The sequence below is a fragment of the Spea bombifrons genome, chromosome 12, assembly GCF_027358695.1.
Source record: "Spea bombifrons isolate aSpeBom1 chromosome 12, aSpeBom1.2.pri, whole genome shotgun sequence".
Lineage (NCBI taxonomy): Eukaryota > Metazoa > Chordata > Amphibia > Anura > Pelobatidae > Spea > Spea bombifrons.
In genome coordinates, this window is record NC_071098.1 from 9243579 (window position 1) to 9260497 (window position 16919).

A 16919-nucleotide genomic window follows, 5' to 3' on the forward strand; every position below is an offset into this window, starting at 1 on the left:
GTGTTCCAACTTCTTTTGTAAGGCACAATGTGCACTTCTAAGTCTACCTACACTGGCTATATTAGTAAAAATTGCTCCTGTTGACTTCAATCAGTGGCAAGAATCATCAGACCATATAACATGACCCTCCAAAAGTTATTAATCATTTAAGTAACGTGTGGCCCACAACTGGAAGTTGTAAATCGGTATTACTTAATATATCCAGACTTGAAGGCGCTTCTAGTAGTCCGCTGGATACGGTATAGGACATGGTGGCGGGGAGCTTTTGAAATCCTCTGTTATCCCGAAGTAACGCGCAAACAGGATCTTCTTGATGTCGGAATAATGGGAAGCGGAGATCTGATTATGTGTGTTCCGTCAGAGGTACATTAGAGCCTCCATATCAGCAAAATGCACATTGTATACGGTCATGAAATGCCGATATTTAAGTACCGTAATTTAATTTGGCCTCAGGCATGAAGCATGACTCATCCAAGAAAATCATGTTTTGGCGACAATAATAATGTTAACAAAATCAATAACTCATATTAAATTTTCACATCTGTTTGAGCAAGTATATTTCTATGAGACCTGTATACGTATATAATATGTATTGTGGATTTAGGGACTCGGATCCCTCTGTCCCTAGTCCCTTCCCTGTTGACTTCTTGCTTTTGGTCCCAAGTATATGACGCCTATGGGAATAACCCAGTTCTGCTGTTATATGATTTGACGTAATATGTATTTAAATTTCATGTATAGATTAGTTTAAGCAAATTGGGTTGGTCTTCGCACCAGTAAGACATCCACAGAGAATTATTTACCCAATGGTGGATACTGCCGCCATCTCTGGATCCTAATCGCCAGCTAGCAAATACTCAGAGGCAGTTTATTGTCCCTGTCACCCCCTCAAAAGAAGAAGGTGTATTAAAGTACCTGGTGTCGAATATGCCGCTGCCCTCTAACTCTGTGGTTTCGGTGACCCAAACTCCCCGGCGTGTTTAATCCCCGTATCTTTCTGCTGCCGGGAGAATTGTTAGAATTGTTTAAGGTATGTGTCTAGCTTTTGGCATGTTGCACATTTTTCAACAAACCACAGACAATCCTCAGGCTAAAGTCTGGGACGTTGATACCAGCCTGAAGAACACATTTCAGCCATAAGGTACCGGAACACCAAGTTAAGTGCAGTCAGCGCAGGTGGACAAGGTCAGTAAAGCCAAGGAATTCTTGTTTTTTTTGACCTGGCATTGCTGTAGTGAAGCAGAACACTTTTATATTTTAAGATGGGCGGTGTAGTACATTATCTTGCTGCAAATTCCTTATCGCAAGCGCTTTCCATTGCCTGTTTATATGGCAAGCAAGTTTCCTTTCTGAAATTTGTATACAAACGTATATAATTTAGGGCAATTTTTTCCCAGAAACAAACACAGCATGACAAGGTGTGCTTGGAAAATCAGATATTTGAGTATAGAAGTGAGACTTGCTTGAGTCAGAATCTTTTCTTCTTTGTTTCTTTTCTATGAGGAAAAGTATTAGAGGGACAGCATACTGTCCACGACAGCCCAGAGTAAGGAGGAATGTGCATTAAAGTAATCTGTGAGTAAAAAAGGCTCTGACTTATGATAGAAGCTGGAGCTGGCCTTCTCTTACCTCGTCCAACATCTACAAACGATGAGAGTACTTTTCATGCAAATAATAAAAAAAAAAATACACATTTCCAATGTCCAAAGATGTACCTGTTTGTTTTGCAAGTAGATACCTTTTGTTTGCAATTTTACTTTTGGGGCAGTCCTTCCAGTCGGCATTCTGAGCCTCTAGAAAAGGATAGAGGGGTTTGGGTCCCAAAGAGGGTCTGTCCCTCCTGCAAAGAGCTTGGAAGATAAGTAGTGGTCCACAAATGGCGTCACACTCGCTGATCCACACACAGACCTCTGGAACAGGATTATTTATTTTGAACATCAGAGAAGTGAAACATTGACTCATTTAGAAGTCTTGCCCTTTTTGCTATTATTCCAATTGAAATTGTATCGTTTACCTTGTCCCTTTTTTATATGCTGGGTCGCCTTTCCTCGCATGATAGAGCAGTGCATCATAAGACAAGAAAAAATAATTCGCCTTTGGGTCTCATTTAAATAAATGTTGGAATGCCATCACAATGTATTTGTCTTGGAATATAAGCGACCAAAGAGTGAATTGGCACAATTTGTGCTTTCATGGCTGATTCATCTTATAGAATGTGATTGTTTTAGTGCGTTCCTATAGAATCGAGTGTCATGATGTGGTATACTTGTGTTTTTAAAACCCAAAGAGAGCTCTCTTAATAAGATGCAGACTTGTTTCCCTGGTGACAGAGATCCATGTGATCTTATCTTCCCATTGCCGTGTAGATAATGGCAAATATCTGTTCTATTTTGCAGTGATGGATGATGAGATGCGTTACAGGGAAAATAAAACCTTTTAAAAGGAGCTGTCCAAAATGCACATGCCAAAAACCTTCCTCTGATTAGATTTAGCTTAGTGTTTCCTTCATTTTTATCATGCGTTTTTTTTTATATCATGCATTCACGTTTAAATTGAGCCTTCGTTAATTTAGTCTACGGGTACAGATCACCAGCGGCTGCTCTTCCTCGAGCTTATCCCGTTCTTGTGAGATCTGATCAGTGAACTGTGGGAAGTTGCCTTTTGGCCCCGAAGCGGCTCTGCTGAACCAGCGCAAATCCATCCCGGAGACTCCTAGATTCATACCGAGCCGGCTCCAAGACGATGAAACTAATCTTACTTTATATCTTTTAATTAAGCTCTGCAAATGTTGAGGGGATCTGTGTCCTAATCACTGGCTGTAATGGAAATAAATAAGAGATAGACTGCTGTGTTATATCTTTAGTCTGATAGAATTAGCTCAGCAAATATTCAATTAAAGCGCTGCTCGGATGCAACTCAGCGTTTTAGTAATAAGAATCCCTATGCGTAGCAGAGTCATGCTAAGCCTTGCGCCACAACAAACCCACCCAACGCATTTATACAAACAAACCACGGCTAACAAAAGGATGGGTAGTTTTTGCTCTTTTAGTTCTAGACTGTAACCTTTCTTTTTAATGTATATCTGTATCTGTACACCCGTTTCTGGCTTCCAAGGTAGGTTTTCTATCTGGTGTCCATTTGTAGAGTCCGATATATGGTGGTAACTGCTGTATCTACAGTCGGGCCGGGCATATCCCAGGTAGCCATGGTCTGTAAAATCTGAACTTTCTTAAATCGGCACAGATATGCCCGGCTCTGCTGCGTAACATTAACAGCCGTGTGGTCAGCTCGAGATAAGCTTTAAAGTCACCTCCGTGTTCTGCATCTTTAGAATTCTCATTATTTCTTTTGGCGACAGCCGGATCTTTAGATTCAAATAATTCCCAGCAACGGCTGCTCGCTTCCTGGAACTCTTTATTTGCGATGGAGCCTTGTTTTCGTTGCAGACCTTGTTTTTGTACATTTTTTTTTTTTTTTAATTTTTTTATATCCTAACCAAGTTGGGGGTTTACAGCGGTATCTCCGTATTTTTATATAAAGCGGGGGGCATGCATTCGCTGCTATGGTCCTCCTGCTAACTGAGCCGCTTCATGCTGATGAAACGATGCCCCCCATTGTATGACGCAGTGAATCCGGAATGCCACCTTGCGATCGGGCACGATGCCATCCTACCAGATGGGTGTGAGATGAGTCTGACAGCCGTGTATGTACTGATAGACTGTTTGTGCTGGGAGTGCAAAGAAAGCCAGAGTTAAATTAATATTTGCGGCAATTTGGGTAATGACTTGAATACTGCAATGTTTTCTGTAAATAAACCGAAGATGGCTCTGCATGCAGATGTTGATTGCTCCGGCAGAGCTTTGGCTCCTTTCTGCTTGGACTTCATCTGTTTTTCTGGTGACTGGATGGATAGGAACATTTTGTTTATCAACCAGTTTTTTCCGTATCCAGCCATGCGTGTTTATGAATTCTGATGGTCGAGCTGTTTGGCCTCTTTTTGCCACGTCCTTACGTGACAAGCATATCGTCGTACAAATAGCAAAATGTGTATTTTTGACAATTCTGTGGTTTCGTGTACAATGTGTGTGACATCGGCTCAAACTAACACAGCCTCTTAATACCCAAAGTCCAGCTGGGACAGGTGACACTCGACTATAGCGAACATTCTTCACGTAACAATCTAGACGTTGCTGGGTACCCTACTGACTATATAAATATGACGCATACAGGAAATAAATGGTGGAAGTGCCCCGCAATAACCAAAAAAAAAAAATATATATATAATATATATATATATTACATTCTTTCAGGCTGGGGAGACAAACCTAAAGCAGCGACACCCTTTATTTGTGTCTCCTGCAGGCTTATCGATTAAAATATATCATCTGTATCGTGAACTGAGCCTCTCATCCAGCCATGTACAGAAGACTGAGCCACCTTATTTTGTGGCTGTAAACCCCACCATTTATTCACTCGTTAACATTGTCATGTGTCTTATGAAGAAAGGCTTTCTGTATCTTCTGTATTATGCATTCTGCTTTCCATTGGCAGCCTTTAAATCAGTCACTGTTGTTCTGGATTTGCTGGCATGCCAGACGTTGTGAAACCTCGGAGAAGGCTTACCCATTCACACGCTTTATATTTCGATGAATTTCTTTTCCGTTTAACACGTGTCCGGTTTTGTCAGTATGCTTTATTGGCTACAGCGTTCTTATGCAGATTCTTAGACGTAAGAATTAAATTGACTGTTGCAACAAATTGTTATTATGTTGCCTTGTGTTGTAACAAAAGCGGATGACCAAGACGGCATTCAGCCAAACGCCTGGACCAGAGGAGCCAGAACCGTAGCCGAGCCAGGCTGAAGTTCTTCCTCTTCTTCCATGTCTGGAAGGACCTGTGTATTTAGCAGGCCGGTCTTAATTGATATGACACATGGGGTCCAGCCAGCCACAAATTTAATTAAATTGAATATCTTAAAAGAATGTTACCAACTATGAATTCCTAATAGTCTGTAAAGCAGCATCAAGATCAAAAATAACTTCACCTCAGTAAGTACCCTGTTTGCATGTACCTTAGCCCCTAATTCTGGTTAAGATATTTGGATAGAAGTATTGTCAGTACTTTGGGGCGGCCAAGGTGAAGCACAATATGGGACACTGGCGGATACCATCAATGGCTTCTAGTCAAAGCTTTTATTTCATTGTGGTATCTAAATCCTGAAAGTTACACAACCTGCGGTATTCTAATATTTGTTTAACTTTGTGTTAAATTCAAAACTCTAACGGAAAAAAAAACTTTGTGTGCTTCTTCTGCCAAACTGTTTCTCTTTTCATGTTTAGTTCCATCTGCTGCCTTGGAACGCACCTACAGCTTAATCTACATTTTGGGCAGAGAAAAACATTGACATGCAAAAGGCCCAGTGGTTAGCACTCAAACTGACTGGTGAATGAGATTATTTTACATTGTAAACTAAGGTCTGGAAGAAACAAAACCACTGATTTTAAATGTAGCATTAACCCATTAATGTTTGGCTTTATGATGGCATGAAATGCATTTTAATCTTGTGTTTGTCAGATTGGAAACATTAGGGGTTGATAACCTAATGGGGTGCTGGATAAACCTAGATGGGACCTGTGTTCGTTTACTATATAATCTATATTTGGTTTTCACCCAAATATATGGAGGACCAGCCAGTATTGTAATATTTGCCAATATTTTCTACTGGATCTGGTACTGAACTTTGAATACATTGTTTAGTGGATGGGAAGCAGCAGGGAGAAAACCCAGCCAAGTTTAGTTGAAGACCTGTTCCCTGATTGGAATAATCCATCTCTAGTCTGGCACACGCTGCAGTGATTTGTGGAACTCCTGTTGTGTTTGCCAAGTTGTGACCAAATTGATAAACCCAGGAGTTGCAGAACAGCGGTGCAGTTGAGAGGCTTCTCTTCCAGGATGAAAACCTCTATCTTGACTCGATGACTTCATTTCACATGTGTGGTGAATAAAACTATGGCTTTCCATAACACTGCCAAAACCTCTCCATGTTCGCACCTAGAACTCATTGTCCAGGGCAGGACATATAATATACTTCTTGCTTTGGTCTTGTGGTGCTAGTATGTGGCGAACGTGAAATGAGGCATCAGGCTCTCCTTTGCTTTCATATTGAACAGAGAGATGGCTTTTGGATACTTTCCCCACGTAAGGCGGCTGCTGACGAGTAGGGTGAACTCATCTTCTATGGATGCGGGTTATTTTAAGAAAGGAGTCCTGCTTTCGTAAAACGTTTTCTTATTATTACTTTTATATTAAAATATTGTGATATGTTAAAAGCTGATGCATTGCAGACGGCTTGATCTCGTGATGTAAATTTGCTGCAACAAGCCCACATAAATCCCCAAAATATATCCAAACTTCAGCTGCGTATACCGCGGCTCATCCAAGTTTAAAATCTGTAAAACTGTCTTCACGCTCCGCTGAACCTCACGCCTCCCCGTCCTTTTATGTGCCAATTGATAACACCGGCTGAGATCTAGTAATAGATGGTTTAGGATGCAGTCTCATTGGGATTTAGTTATAGCTGCCTTTTGAAGTTGGAAAGCGTTAGATCAAGCACTGCTCCGTCATGGTACGACATCCGCGAGATTAGTTCATGTGCCTAAATCAAGAATCCAGAACTTTTGACCGTCGGTCCTACGGCGTGTTTTGTAATGTTCTACAAGAAATCATGTTTGCATACATCTTCTCAGCTACCCAGCTGCTAATGCAATGTCAACACAAATAATGTGTGGAATACACTTTTCTTGTACATTCGCTCCGAGATGTGGATATATATGCTGACATCTGTTCTCGTTTGGTGCTCGGGGGTTGTCTCGTTTTGGTGTTGCTTGCACAAATCTTTAGTTAGTTTGCATTTTGTGTAGGTGGGATGATGGCTTTAGGCAGGTTTAACAGCCGAGGATTAAAAAAATGGCTTCTTTTAGGTGATCCACTTTTTCTGCCTTAATGGCTTTGATTTATGATTTAATAAAACTTTAAAAAGTTCTTGAGGGGGTAGCTTCAAAACCGGCTTACAAATCTGAAACTAAATTGTAGAAGCTTGCATGTCTTGGTCTTGCTGATAATAATGTTGACGTGGTTTGGTTGGAGGACACCTTGTACCTTCTGGGATTTGGCGGTCTCATAAAAAAAGAAAGTATTGTAAGCATTTAGTAAGCGACTACAATGAAATGTTTCCAATAGTTTCTGGATTTTTTTAGAGTAAAGGAGATAGTGTTTTTTGGTTTTTAATTATGGACCTTCTATAGCCAATAACCATTGATACCTGCTTCGTTTTTCTCCATGGTTATAAACATACGGTTTTTTGTTGCTCCGTCTGAAATTGATGAACGCGTCCCTTGCTATGTAATAGAAAGTTATCATTAGTGTTTAATGAACAACTGTGGAACTCAAGCCTGGTCCATCGTCCATCATTGACCCAAGACACGTTGAGGTGGCCTTCAGGATTATTATCAAATGTATTTGTGTTCTTAATTGTGTTGATTGCAAAAACCAAATATTAGAGTGCTTTCCGCAGTAGAGCGGACACTCCATTCCGAACGGGGGAAGATGATCAGCAGCGCCGAAAAGGGAAACCCAGGAAAACTGTTTGATCATAAGAAGCAACAAATGCCTTCCAGTTCACGATCTGCTTTGCTGTAACGGCGGCTTTGCAGAAACCCTCTAATGAACTCATTGTGCCTCGGTGCTCTTAATCCCTTCTGCATCGATTCGTCATCCTTTGAGGACAAAATGAATTGTCTAATTTCTTTGGTGCATTTGTGACTAATTGCAATACAGCAATTAGTAGCTTAGCTTGTTAATGTGACTGCGTCTCCCTTTGTATGAGTCTCCGGGTTCCAGTGAGGCAAAAATGTATAATCAGAGATCTTGTTGAAATGGGGAGAATGTTTCTGAATACCTGTCATATAATTCTCAATCACTTAAGTTGGATACAATTTACTTTTTTTCACATTTATATTTATGCAAATACTAAAATACTTTGAAATCAATGTAATCCTTTCTCCGGTTTGTTTCATTCCATGCGGCTGCTTTTTGTGTAGTTGGAAGTTGTCTTTTTGTGCGCACTAAAGCAATACACAGCTAGCAAATGTGTGACCTTTTCATACACTGACCTTTTCATGTGACTGATCAAGGATTATTAGTATTTATTTATTTTTACATATTTTGACCTGCCAACGCTTGATCTTCGCAGCTGCATGTTTTGTAGCATCGGCACACAGTGCTAAAGATAAGGCACGCTTCTGTTCGCTGACATTAGAACACCACCTCTGGGCATTGCGATTGAACGGATTTAGTATAATCGTTATAACGCCGGAGTATACAGCAAAGCAAACCTACGCAGATCACAGCATCATCACCTGTATTTACTATAACATATAGTTTATTTACCAGTGGAATTTTGTGATGGTTCTATTAACTCCCTGTACCTGAACTTTTATTATTCACACAATGAAGTTCTCCAACAAAGGGGTTTAAAACAGCTTACCTGCTGACACCGCAAAACGCATGATTCTGTAAGATATGTCATCTAAGGGAGCAATTCAGCCCAAAAAACACAAGCTATAAGGCAAATCAAAGGATCTCTCCAACTGACCTATTAATTTGGGAAGTTACCGGGGGCAACGGGACAGTTCCTGAAAATTGTCTTGTGAAAATCCCCACCCACGTATCCAAAAGAATATTTTATCCAGTTAAGAGCTCTAATTCCCATTTCCGAGTTTGGTTAATATGTGCCCTGTGTGGTATTCATGCAGTGACTGGTTTTGATTATTGAAGGGGTAATATGGTACCAGAATGAAATTTCACAAACTTTTTGGGAGGTTTCTTCCTCAGAAACAAAGGCCTTTATATAGGTGCAAGTAGAGGTCAATAAAGCAAAGGAATTTACACATGCGTGGAATACGTGTAAAGCATCCTAAATGTAAGGCAAGACCAAGGGCTGATTAAGCTCTGAGTCTTTACTTCGGGGAAGCCCGGGCGCGCTACGGTGTACACGGCACGCTGTTTAACGTTACACATGATGCATAATAAAAATTGTATCACAGCAACCCAATTCTCTAATATGACATTCACCGGGGAAGAGAGCTGCAAAAAGTTACACGTTTTATGGACAAGTAATGATGCTTGAAATATTAAATGTATATATAATGGGCACTCATGCACCCGGGTTTATGAACCAATCCTTATTCAGATGTTTTTATTGTCTTTACTTTATATATTTATTTTTTTCTTCTTAAAGGGGTAGTCCTCCCAACATTTTATATTAATATTGTTGGATTAAAGTGATTTTCCAAAGTATTTTTTAAGCTCTTTTTAAGGTTTTACATACTGAATATTTGTATGTGTTCTAGCTGTTATCTTTGCCCAATCTACCAAAAGCTCTGACGCCCGAGAATAATGGTTATCTCTGCCATATGAGGCATAATAACAGGTGGAGCAGATCGTTATCGCCTGATTTATAACCCCTGGGTCCACCTGGTTTGCACAATGGTCTGGATCGCTGTATTCCGAGCAGAATTGGAGCCGGCTTCATTTTTTGGGATGCCAGGTAGGGGGATGCATGCACGGAGAGATCAGTGTGCATAGAATGAATTGGACTTCATATTTTATATTTCACTTTTAATATATTGTTAATATTTCTCCTGATATATTAAAATGGGTTCATCATTTCATGTCCTCGCCTGAATCATCAGTTGCCTTGTGTGCCATGTGCTAATGGCTTGGAAAGAAATTGGTCGAGCGCAGTGCAATCTCTGCTTCTTAATAGTGTGCGAAGGCTCGATATTAAGGTTCCCTGCTGTGATAACCACTTTCAATCAGAGCAAAACCGCTGGCATCCAGTGTCCCAGGCGCAAATAGTTTTATGCTTAACGCTGTGAAGGCGGCATCCTGCATTTAATGTTTACCAAATAGCCATATAAAATCACCATGCACCAAGACATTGGAATGGTGTATGGTGATCTAGCTAATATATATATATATATATATATATATATATATATATATATATATATATATATATATATATATATATATATATTAATCAAAGTAACTGTTAGTTTCAATTAAAAGGGTTATTACACATCAGCAAAATGTATTTAAGCAGCAGATAGTGGCTCCTCACTCAGTCCTTTATGACTTCCAGGACCGATGAGAGAATAAGTAGAGGGGTAACAAAGCATTAGATGACAAACGTATGGTCCTGGGAACGGAGATGTAAAACTAGTAACTGTTTCTTTCACTGACTTCCAAGGCTATGATTTGTGGATACATAGAAGAATTTTCTTATTGCAGTTTTCTCATCATTACATCCTTGGAACAAAAGTGGAGCATGTATCAAGGGTGTTAAAATGAGGTCGAGTACGGTTTACATTCTTTCTCGTGCCTTTCATCTCACTGCTTTGGATTATCTCCTCTCTTTATGGGTAACTTTCGCTTTCCCGATTAAACGTTAAATGTATAGAATCCACATATTTGTATTTTATTTTCCTCTTTAAAAAGGATCCTGCCTTGTGTTTTTCTGTTTCGGTTGTGTTTTGCATGAAGTTCACAGCGTTGAGATGGTAACAAAGCCGTCGTTATTATTGTCGTGAAGTTCTGAGATCAGGATGTTTCTTAATCCTCGATTCACGCAGCATCCTGTGATATATCGCGCTTCTGAACCTTGAGACGACGCAGTATTTTGCTACCTTGGATCCTTCTGGTACTGAAATTCTAGCTAATCAAATGATGGTGGTGTCTCTGCTACTCTAGTTGGATTGTGTTGACAGGATCAAATATAATCGGGTAGAATCAAACCGGGAATGTCCACCAAACCAGTGTTGGTTCCAAATACTATGGGGTATACTTGATTCATCTTCTTGCTTTCTTCCAGTGCACAATAAGGCTAAAAATGTAGTTGCTGTGGTGAAAAAGGAGGTACCACTTGTGACATGAATCCAGTAGCGCTGTCTATGATTTATTTGCTAAATGCAGTTCAGTGAGGTTTGACAAGTTAGGCACACTGGACTGGCCATACAGTATATGATTCCGGGAGTCTGGTTATTAATTTCCATGAATCCTGCCGTTTGCCAGTTTGTCATACACATCTTTAGCCTTTACTGTTGAAATCTGCCTTTTTACGCTTCCTCTACCATTTGCTGAAGATTGCCAAGGAAACTTTGATTTTCTTTTGTGTTACTGCTTGGCTAATTTTCAATTAGCATGCATATTCTTGTTTCTGTGCTACAGATTGCTGTCCATGGTCTAGCATATACATTTTCTGCAGAATCGCGGGCATTGGGTTAAATCAGAATAAGTCGATTGAGTTTTTACATCATGATTATTTCACAGACAAGGTAATAGCACTTATATGGAGCAATCGGGGGCTTCCATGGTGAGTGCTTCACATTTACCACTCGGAGAGAAAAATCTGGGATGATAAACTTGTATCTGATGAGCCGCACACCATAAAAACCAAGCCTCAAAAACTAGAATCTATTTAAATACATGTTATATTGGTAAATTAAATGTGATCTTGTATTTATCAGTAGCAGCGCGTCATCCTCTGCGTGATTTTACACCCACTGATCGTTTAGAATAGCCGCGGCCATCTCATCGGTGTGGGGGTGATTGGGTGGGTGGGTGGTTGTTGAAGGGGCTGGTAAGGATGTTTTTTATAATTGTTCTGGCTTTTTTTTTTTTTTTTTTTTTTGCAGCAGTCAGATATTGTGGGAGAATATCGCAAATTTTACTAGCATGACTTGTCACGGTTGAAGAACTTTCTACGTTTATCTGAGCTCAAATGTAATGTTCACGTACTCTCAAAATCAGGATTTCCCCCCTTTAAAAATTTTTTGAATTTATCACCTGTAGAGAAAATCTGACATCTTACATAAATATATACTATTGTCTACAAATCGGTTTGCTGAGAAGTTTTTTCCTGGATTTCTTTTTTTTTTCCATTTATTTATTTAGTGTTTTTTTTTTTTTTTCTTTTTTTTTTTTTTTTTTGAGATTTCTAGAAGTCCGGTAGATTGCGGTATAGATCAACCATCATAAATACGGCCATAATGCCCACGCAAAGTTGTTGAGCTAATACCAACTTCGGGTTTTAAATGCTTCTTGTAAAGACACGGAGGCAGTGCCAGTGGAATGCGCCCTTTAATGCCAAGTACTTCACATCAAACAGTGTTTTACCTGCCTCTGCTTTCTCCAGGGGGTAGTTGGAGATGGGTAGAGCTTTACACTGAGTTGATCTCATTTCTAGAAGTATTTGTTTAATATAATTTTATTATCAGACCAAGATAGAGTTCTTAGTCGAAGGTAACGATATGTAGTCACATGAGTTTTCAGATACCACTTTGGATGGTATACCGAGACTGAGTTAAATCTTACCCATCAGTATGTTATATTACAATATAGACTCTTAGAATTATTTGGCTACCAAACCTAGGGGATCTTGGCCAGGGATCGACAAGCTTTTTTTTTATTATTATTATTATTATTATTTTTTTTTTACTCCAGCTCAAAAAGTTAGGTGCCGAGCCGTGGCTCCTATATGTGTCCGGCCTTCTTCTGAGTCTGTGTGTTTCGTACGTGTTACTTTGTGTAGGCTTTGTGGCTATTATGTGTCACGTGGCAGAAGTTACCGTTGACCCTCGTTTCACCAACTCTTCAGGAATAGAGAGAGCTATTGGAGATGAGATTTCACGGTCACTCTCTGCCATCGGGTGTGACGGGATTATCTCTAAAACCAAGCGTATGTGATTCCGAGGTTAGCGAAGGCGCAGGTACCATGTCTGCGGTGTTATATACCTACTTTAATGATTTCACACCGTAACTCAAGCTGCTTTTTTGCAGAACATGAAAATCCCAAAGGTTTTTTGATTTATAATCCGGTTTGTCAGTAAGGGTTATGGATCGTGTTGTGTAATCCGTTGTGGGTGGACAAGTGAGATTGCATTAAGGTTACAGCGAGGTGGGAGTTGTGGTGGTGGGGTGTGCTCGCAATATAGCTGTTGATATAGGAGACATTCATATTATTCTAAAAGAATTCCAGGCATTGTGAAGTAATCCTGAAAAAGTTTCAGAGCCGATTGCTTCCTGGAGCTGTTTGTGCTCGTTTTTGAAGGAACTCCTGGCTATTTTGAGTTTGTTAAATAATTTAGCTGACACTTTAATCTCTATGACCAAATCACAGAAAATAGAAATATACCAAAAACAGATAATATATACGGTTTCGCACCAGTCAAGCTGTTAAGACACCACGTTGCCATAGAAACAAGAATAGTTAAATCCAGAGTGGCCATTCTATTAATAGACCTCCAGAGGAAAAGCATCAACACTTCTAATTTCATCAATGTATATATGTCTGATTGAGCGACTCCCCATCTACAGGGCAAATCTGTCATAAATATGGAAGATTTACACTACGTGGGTAGCGGACTCGTTGAGAAGTATTATTTTGGGGGGGGGCACGGGAGGCAAAGTGTTTCAGCTATAACCCACCCATTTCTAATGACATCTGACCCCTTTTGACTAGATTCCTCAAGAATGCTCCTCCCAGTTTCAGCCTAAGCCCCTCCCACATAATACATGAATAAATGGGGCATTATTAGCTGCCTTGCGACTGCGTAACAACCCCAATCATAGCATACTATGGTAACGATGCAGCTGCGACTTGCTCTTCTTGTGATAATAACAAAATAAACTAAAATAATAAATATAAACTAATAAATAATAAACTGACATAAACAAAAATATCAACTATAAGGTAGAATAATAGTAACAAAAGACATGTATCTATTATGATTTCATCTCCCTTTAAACAGACCCTGTGGCATTGGCAGATATTGAAATTGATTATGCGTGATTTGGGGCATCGTTCCGGAAACCTTATTTCTCGGTGGGCTTTGTGTATGCTGTCTGATCCCATTACGACATTACTCCTCTCATTAATGAGGTGATTAGTGCAGTGTTACCAGAGAACTGACCAGCTATATGATACGGGCTAAATACATTATTGCATGTATATATGTATATGTGAATGTATAGCTACTGTATATATGTGAATGGTCCGTTCTAGGGAAGAGGAGGCTAAAAACAAAAGCCACGGCAGTTCATTTCTGTAGTTGTTCTGCGTTAATATTTAATATAGCAGCAGAGAGACCATTTTTTACTGGCTCCTAATCTAAACGGTAATTTAATTAGCTGAGAAGCCGCTCTTTTACCAAAATCACCTCCTGGCAGCCGCATATCAAGCTTTTAAAATCATTTTAGGTTTGTTTGTACTTTTTTTGACTAGTAATAACACCAAAGCAGTGTGGGTTATATTTTTTGTCTTTTTTTCCGCCCCGGCTGTATTCATTGTAGAGTATTCTCAGTACAGGGTGTTTTATTTCTGTTTCACATAGAGATATGAGCAGGGGCTGCTCGCCGTCCCCACGCCGCTGTCTTCCTCGCCCAGACAGAGCGCATATTGTGGGATAGCAGTTATTTAACCTTGAGTGAGATTATTCAGCGAAGGGCATGTTCCCCGGTGTCCTGCGAGATATCGTGCTGCTCTACAAGACAGAAGCGCACGTTTCGGGTGTGATTTCTGGTCATCGCGCTGTTTATTCACTAAAGCTGCAGTTTGCAGGTGAGCGCCTAGCGTTTCCCCCGGCCGTTTGCACTATGCATGGTGAAGGGCCCTTATTGTTGCAATCAATTAGCAGCTGCGGAATTAAAAATGCATAGCGGCATGATATATATTTTGTTTTATTTCAATCAAATTTAATTCTTTCCAACTAATTGCATAACATTTGGAGTTCCATCTTTGTGTTCTGACCGCTGAAAGAAGCGTAAATTAATATTCCTAACGGCAGCTTCCTGCTCTTCTCCTTTCCCTGATAAACGTCACTGTAGTTTTGGTGTGGATGTCCCTCTAGCCTTGCTGTGGAAGGCACTTCTCCGATATGTATGGTTTTGTGGATTTTTTTTTACTAAATAAACTTTTTATTTATTAAGAAATATATTTTTATATGAAAATGTCAAGAATGAGATTCCAAACTATAAATCCACAACACACTTCAATTGGTCGTGTGGATTTTAAGATGCCTGGCTTAATCTGGGAACCCACGATTATTTTGTGATCTGCGGGGTGATTAAATAAATGAAATAAAGACTTTCCTCTTCATAGGCAAATGTTTATGATCCTTTGATAAGTCGATTGACTGCTGGCTCTGTCAGGTGGCCGATAGTGAGCGATCACAAGAAAGATAAACAGTTATTGAATCCAGCGCTGACTTCCTACTCACTGGTTTTTATTTAATGGCCACTTATTTAGGTTTAATTTTCTACGCCATGCAGATCTTCATCATTTCCCAAGATCCCTCTTTGTCTTTCTTTCCCATCAGTCCTACCTTGAATATTGCATGAGTGTACGCCTATCAGCCCAAGCAACCCGAATCGCGCTTCCAGGGCTCTACGTGCTGCGTTGTAACAGCCTGCGCATGAGCTTTATTCATTAGGTTATTGTGACAATTATCTTAAGACAGGACAGCGATTTACAAAGTGGGATGTGACAGCGAGATGCCAGCCCCCCCAACAGAACACGTATAGGAAGTGATTTTTATATGAATAATTAAGAGTTTGATTAACGTGGCATATAAAGATAGATGCAAATAGTAAAAGGAGAAATGTGACAGTGCTGATTAGCATGCGCAGTCTTTTGTGCTATTACGGTTAGACATCAGACACTTTGCATATGCTTTTGGACGATGTTAGGAAATTTAACAAAACAATGATTTCTGAGCAGATACCAAGAACCTGCATTATGAGTGAAATGGTTACTTAACATTCCTTAAGTAAAGCGATGCCGATACTGGAGGATATGATTAATACACTGTAGTACTTTTATGAGCAAAACTCTAAACGTTGGCGATCTCTGTGTTTCTAACTTGGAACAGAAGCCTGACGGTATCTCAGCCACAGTCTGGTAGCCCATTAGTTACTAAACGTTTGAGAATTAAAACATACAAACAAAATTTGACAGCCGATCAGACCCATTGGGCCCGTCTAGTCTGCCCATCTAGTCCCTGATGTAGACCGTAATCAGTCCTTGATCCTGTCTTAGATTCAGGGTAGCTTCATGCCTATCACCATGCCTGTTTAAATTAAATCTTAGTTTATTAGCCTCTACCACCGATGAGAGACGGTTATGCTTATCTGCCACCCTCTCAGTAAAATAAAACTTCCTTACATCACATGTAACCATCTGGCCCTCTGGTTTTAGACTACTACCCCACAAAAAAACTGTGATGCCGCGTGTACGTATTAGTAAGACCGTGAAGTGCTTTCCTCCCCAGAGTCCGCGAGGTCCATCATGCACATAAGATGTTTTGGCCCTCGGGCAGGCTCCATCTTTGTATGATGCTCATGGCCCGAAGATGTGCAGAAATGTGGCTCTAGGTTTAAAGGGACAATGGGTGAACCGGTACAACTTAATAGATTGAAACAAAAATACAAGGATGCAACATGTTAAGTAATAGTTAGACATCTTATCCTGTTATCCTTAAAAGGGGTTCCTGTTGATTCATGGGAATGGTAAGTAAATAATATGGTAGCGCCACCTAAAGCTCTGTCGACTCTATTGTTAGAACAGCCGTGGTAGGAGAACAAAGATGGCTGCCCCTGCTGCCATACTCCATAATACTGTACACCTAAAAAAAGGCTGGTGACACGAGGCGCTATACATTTTATATCTTGCCTTACGACTTAGCTGCTCAGGTGTCATCAAAGACATAGATTTATCTCTTTGCATCCATTTAAGCACAAGGGGGGTAACAAGCAAGCAGCCCAGACAGGAGCCACCTAACCGTAAGATCCGCACTGGGCTG

General features: G+C 40.1%; 1 protein-coding gene across 4 annotated transcripts in view; it reads left to right on the forward strand.

The window, feature by feature from the left end:
* PRKCZ (protein kinase C zeta) overlaps positions 1-16919 on the forward strand; it is a 62532-nt gene that overhangs the window by 28382 nt on the left and 17231 nt on the right. The gene's annotated exons all lie outside the window — the stretch shown is intronic.